The 6171-nt window shown below is 48.9% G+C and overlaps 1 pseudogene; it reads right to left on the bottom strand.

The window, feature by feature from the left end:
• Positions 1-1396: 1396 nt before the first annotated feature.
• On the bottom strand, positions 1397-3689 carry LOC119869233 (annotated as a pseudogene).
• Positions 3690-6171: the final 2482 nt, after the last annotated feature.

Raw genomic sequence — 6171 nt, 5'->3', positions numbered from 1 at the left:
TTTTTTGTAGACAAGTAAAATCTGGTAAATAACCCATGGTATTTTGAAGAATCTTTGCTGTAGATAATTATGTTGCTGGATTAGAGAAATTCAGGTCAGTAGAAATAAATAATAAAACATAAAGTATATACTATGGAGTCAAGACAAAAAATAAAAGATTTTTCTTATTTGAAAATTCTATTGAGAATAAGATCCATATTTAATAAGAAAGTATTTTTCTATGATTATTCAAGATTAAATTTCAATAAGTTACATTATCAAGGATGTCTATGGAGAGAGTAGTTTTTTTTCCTGTGCCTTTTCTTTGAGCTCCTTTGGATTTTATTTTTCTGCAAGATCATTGTTCTTCACTCTAAAAGTTATAAGTCAGAACTATAAGGGGCATTTTTTGTTTTTGTTTTTGCTTGTATGTCAGAACTTCTCAAGTCTTTTTCTTTTCTCCCGTAAGTATCGCTCTGGTCCATTTTGTTTCTATTTTCATACTAGCAGTGTGTATGAAAAGTATAAGAAGAGACAATGATCCTCCCCTAGTCAACACCAAGTTTCCTTAGCAGCCCATGTCTCCTTGCCTTGCAGAACTTTACCATGTAGATAGTGAAATTTACATTAGATTTTCGTAGAAAATTGCTGAACCTTACAAAAAAGTCTCCTTTAGTTTTGTTTTGTTTTTTTTTTTTTAATCTTTTTTTTTTTCAGTTGAGGTAAAAGTTTCAGTGTATGGAAAGCTGCCCGTGGCACACGCGCCCCCGTGTTCCCTCCCAGGAGCTCCCGAGGCCCCTCCCTCGGTGCCCACCCGCCTCTCCCCACCCCTGCAGAAGCCCGGACTGGAGCCCGCAGCACCTCCACAGTCCCCCCACCCTGCAGCAAGAGGTGACCCCAGCCGCGGGGCTGAGCTGGGGGGACAGAGACATCGCCTGTTTGCAAAGCTGACAGCCTTCGGTGCAGTACCATCTCAGAGAAACTTCCTTTCAAACAATGCTTTCTGGAGCTACAGACCAGCTTGGGCATAAGAAAGGGGCTTTGCAAGAAACTTCAGATCACATCTGACATGGTTTTCTACGGTCATCAGGTCAGCGTTTGAAGTTGCCGTCTCCAAGCAACTCAACTCAGTAAGGAAGGGAAGGCTTTATGCGGGTTCACACCTTCTCATAAAGCCTCACATACACACGAGAAAGATCTTAGACCTATTAAAGCCAAAACTGGAAGATTCCATAACACTGAGTTTATTTATCTTTTTTAATTTTTATTTATTTATGATAGTCACAGAGAGAGAGAGAGAGAGAGAGGCAGAGACACAGGCAGAGGGAGAAGCAGGCTCCATGCACCGGGAGCCCGACGTGGGACTCGATCCCGGGGCTCCAGGATCGCGCCCTGGGCCAGAGGCAGGCGCCAAACCGCTGCGCCACCCGGGATCCCTGGATTCCGTAACACTGAGTTTTAAAGAAAACCTGCAGGCGCGGAACCAGAGCAGCAGCAGATCAACCAGAGCAAGGGACACTGCAGAGTTCCGGCGGGTGCGACTTCGCTGGTTTTGTCCTGATGTGCGAGTCCAGCGCTCAGTCTGAGTCGCTGCAGTGGAGCTGGATCCGCCGAACTGCTGCTCCCGGACCGAGGAGCTGCTGCTGCTGAGCCGGGCGGCCCTCCCGAGGGCGCAGAGCCCGCTTTCTCCTCCTTGGCAGGCTTCTCGTTGTTGTTCAGCTGCCCACGGACGTCCTGCCGCGCGTCTCCGACTCCTTCCTTTCCTGAGCTAACTCCTCCTTGGACTTGGCCGCCTGCTTCTTCCCGCTCGTGGAGAAAGGCTCCCTTGGCTTTTCCTGTCAACAACACTTGACGCATCTCTCTAGCTCCCGCACAGTGGGGGGTTTCAGAGGCTCAAAGTCAATCTCTCTCTGCTCAGGCCTGGGTCCCTGAGCGAGGGCTCCGGGACTGGATGAAGTGGACCCCGCAGCCCCGTGTCCCCGGGCAGCCGGGCGGTCTAGGCTGAGCTGGCGCCCTCGGCCTAGCTCACGGGCAGGCCTTGCTCCTCCTCTCCGGGTCGTCGAGGCCGATGCCTGCTTGCCGCCCTGCTTCGGCTGCCTGCTGGCCTGGCCGCGCTGCCGGCCTTCTCGGCGGGAGCCCTCTTCGGTTGGGCCTGCTTGGCGGCGGGGCCCCCTTGGCCTTCTCGTCCTCAGACTTGGCCTTGTGCCTCTCCGTGTCCTCGTCTTCGTCCGCGTCCTCCTCCTTCTCCTCCTTTCCCTTCGGCTCCTTCTTCCTCTCTGGCTTGTTCCCGGGCCCGCGACAGGGCGGCGAGCTGCTCGTGCACAGCCTTCAGCTGCTCCTGCAGCTCCGCCAGCCGGGCCCGCTCCTCCTCCTCCTCCTCCTCCTCCTCCTCCTCCTCCTCCTCCTCCGAGCTCTCCTCGCTGCTGCGGCTGCTCTCGGCGCCCCTGCTCAGCACGGGGGCTGCGGGCGCAGGCAGGGCCGGCGCCTCCCCCGGCTCAGCCGGCATCTTAGCAAACCGCACCTCAAACACGGCCGCAGCTTCCTGGCCACGGCCACCACCTTGTGGCCTGGGGGTTGTACTGGTAACAGCTGGAGAACATGAACCGGGTGTCAGCAGCGAAGCCCTGCGCGTCTGGGCACTCGCGACTGTCCGTCTTCTTGACAGTGCTGAGGTCCATCGGGTGCTCGGTGACGTCGTGGTAGTCGTGCAGCTCCAGGGCCTCGGCGTCCACCGGCTGGAGAAGGGCCAGGCGCAGGCCGCACGCTTCTTGCACGGCCTTTCCTCGAGGACGCTGTCACAGTGCCGCGAGTGCTCGGCAGCTCGCCCTTCCGGCCCGCATGCTGAGGCACCTCGCCGTCCTCTAGACCCTTCCAGGGCGGTGCGATGGGGCGGCCCCCACTCTCTCGCCGAGCCCCCACCTCGGCCTGCTTGGGGTCTGACGATGGCGGCGGCGATTCGCTCCGGCTCGCGGATGGAGTGGGCGTCGTGGTGGCTGCTTTCCGCTTTGCACCCTTTTCCTTGACGACAGGCGCTGTGGGAGGGACCACAGGGATGGATGATGGGCGTCGAGGGAGGGGGTGGGGCGGCGGCGGGGGCGCAGGGACCGACGTGATGTTTGCGGTAATGGTTGGCAGAGGGGGGGCAGCAATGACAGGCGTCTGGAGACAGTGGGGGGACGCTCTGGAAGGGGGTTGCTGGGGAGACAGAGGACACGGCCACCACTTGCTGCCCACCTGCACTCCGGGTTCCTGCGCCGCGTTCCGGCCTTTGCCCTTCGGAGCAGGGGGTAATAATTCAACTTCGTCCTGGGGCACCTGGGCCACTCTCTGCAGAAAAATTTTCTCTAAGGCTTGGGCCGTTAGCACTGTGTCATCTGTGGGCTTGTTGTAAATGTAACAATTTGTAAACATGGTGTGGAAGTCCTGCACGCATTCGCTGGCGCTCCAGTAATAATTATTTTCTAGTCTCTTCTGAATAGTCCCCATATCCATTGGGTGTTTATGATTTTATGGTAATCGGGCAGGTTTAGCTTGATTGCATCCACGGGCTGGTAGAAGGGCCAGGCGAGCTGGTGATTCCAGGGCGTCTTTACCACCACGTTCTGCGCGTACTGCAGCTGCTTGGTCTTGCGGCCAGGCTTGGCGGGGTTGGAGACCTCCCGCGGGTTCCCCGGGATCCCCGCGGGCGCGACCGTCCTGGTGGTGGACATCCTCCGCGGCTCGCTCACTGGCCGTCACAGCAGCGGCTCAGGGAGGCCCTCGCTTCCACTGCGCTCCTTTTGGAGGCCTGACATCCCCTTTGTAGGCCCAGCCAGGCAGCACTTGGCCTCGGCGGCTCCGACGGCCGTCCCTCCGCTCCCTATATAGATTCTGGATAACAGTTCTTTATTAGATGGTTCTTTTGTAAATATTTTCTCCAACTCTGTGCTTTGTCTTCTTATTCTCTTGACATTGCTGTTTGCAGAACAGAAAATTTTAATGGAGTCCAGTGTATCAGTTATTTCTTTCATGGATTATGCCCTGGTGTTGGATCAAAATCATAGCCATACCCAAGTTCACCTGCATTTTCTCCTACATTATCTTGCAGAGGTTTTATAATTCTGCATTTTATATTTAGAACTGTGATCTGAGTTTATATTTGTGAAGGATGTGAAGTCTGTGTCTGGACTCAGTATTTTTGCATGTGGTGTCCAGTTTTACATTATCATTTGTTGAAAATACTGTCCTTTTCTTTCACTGTGTTGTCTAGTCCTTTGTCAAGATCCATTGACTATATGAATCTCATTAACTTTTAAAAGGATGTGATAGAATGAATTTGAATAGCTAAGTGAACATAAATGGGAGGTTCCAAACAGAAGAAATGGACTGTGGTAAGGCATTAAAATGAGTGAGGAGGAAAGTAATCTTGATTTATTAAAGAAACTGTGATAGTTTGAGCTTATGTGCAAGAGAAGCATAGAGATTGTTGAGTATTAGCTTAACCATGGTAAGGATTATTATACTAAATAATACGAAAGCCATTTAAGGATTTTAATGCAATTGCATGAATTTTAAAGGTCTTTAAATGTTTATACTTTGGCAGTGTGTAGAATGTATTGAAGGGGAAAGTAGGGAAATAATGGTTTCAGTTGGGAGGCTTTAAGAGGAAAGGTAAGAGATTATCATGAACAGAAATGACATGGAAGAGATAGGTCATAATAAAAATTTAATAAGTAGAATAAAGAAACGCTTGGCTGAGTTTTGGGAGAAAGGGAAAAGGGATGTTTTAAGTAATACTCCTGAATTTTTATCTTGACTTATAAGATATAGAGTGTGGGGGGGGGGGAGCAGGAGGGAGGGAGGAGATCATTACTTTTTTTTGACACTAATAAGAGAACAGTGCATTAGAGAAACAAAATTTGGATTTATTGACGTAAATAATTGAAGCTTTGATACTGTACTGGATTTACCTGGGTGAGAGGAAGGTCCAGTGTTCTTAACTAAAACTTTGACATGGCGGCACCACTTTAAATTTTCCATTCTAGCTGAAGTCTGAAAAATGAAGTCTCCTCTTTTCAAAGGAGAGAGGTTGTTAAGTGTAAATATAAATAAGGATAAAGGGTCAAATACTAAACCCTAAGGAGAAGCTCATAATTAAGGAAATGTAAGGAAAGATAAGCCTTTGGAAAAAAATTAGAAGTGGATGAACTATTAAGTAGGGTTGTTTTGGGATACCAGCAAATAGGTCTAACTCTTAAACAGAACCAAGAATTTGATGAAAATGAGAAAGGAGAAAATTTCATATTAGAAAAAGGAATGTCACTAGTGCTCGTTTTTTGAGTACCTGCTATATATCATGCATGATCTGAGATCCCACAGTAAGCAAAGATGCAGATATTCCTCTGCTCTCAGAGTCTGCTTCCTAACTGGGGAGAGACTGAACCTATAATAAATGAGTAAATTACATCTTTTTGAAGGGCATAATGCTGAAGGAAAAAAAAAAAGTCCTGGTAAGGGTAATGGGGAAATGATGTGGTTGGCAGAGAACTTTGCAAACTTAAATAGGGTGGTCATAGTAGATCTCAATGACACAGTGATTTAAAGCAAAGACTTGAAAAGATAAGGAAATAAATCTTAAGGCTATTTTAGGTAAAAGTGTTCCAGGCACAAAGAAGGAATTGAAAGGGGAGCATATTTGGTGAGTTGAGCAATAGCAAGGGGACCAGTGTGGCTGGAGGAGAGTGTTTATGGGGAAAAAATAATAGGATTTGAGGTTAAAGGAAGAAGCAACCCATCCAGAGCTACAGTCCTCAATCTTGGCTTCTTTGGAGAAGCTACATAGAGAGCTTCTAACACTCTGGATGCCATGACCAATTGGGTTACAATCATTGGGAGGTGGAACTCAGGCCCCCCATGTGACTATAACATGCAACCAAGGTTCACAATCTGTCTGCTAAGACCTTAGGAGTCTCTAAGAAAAACTTATGTTTGAATGTTTGAAGGAAAAGCTCAGAAGATCATTCCTGGTTGTATTACATTGGAGATGCCAGTTAGATATTCAGGAAAATATGTATTTTTTAAATATATATTTTTAAAGATTTTATTTTTGTGTGTGTGTGAGAGAGAGAGAGAGAGAGACAGAGAGAGAGAGAGAGAGAGAGAGAGAGGCAGGCAGAGACATAGGCAGAGGGAGAAGCTAGCTCCATGCAGGGA

The sequence above is a fragment of the Canis lupus genome, unplaced genomic scaffold, assembly GCF_011100685.1.
Source record: "Canis lupus familiaris isolate Mischka breed German Shepherd unplaced genomic scaffold, alternate assembly UU_Cfam_GSD_1.0 chrUn_S1699H1893, whole genome shotgun sequence".
NCBI lineage: Eukaryota > Metazoa > Chordata > Mammalia > Carnivora > Canidae > Canis > Canis lupus.
Note: the sequence above shows the minus strand (reverse complement) of the source record. Positions and strands in the feature narration are given on the sequence as shown.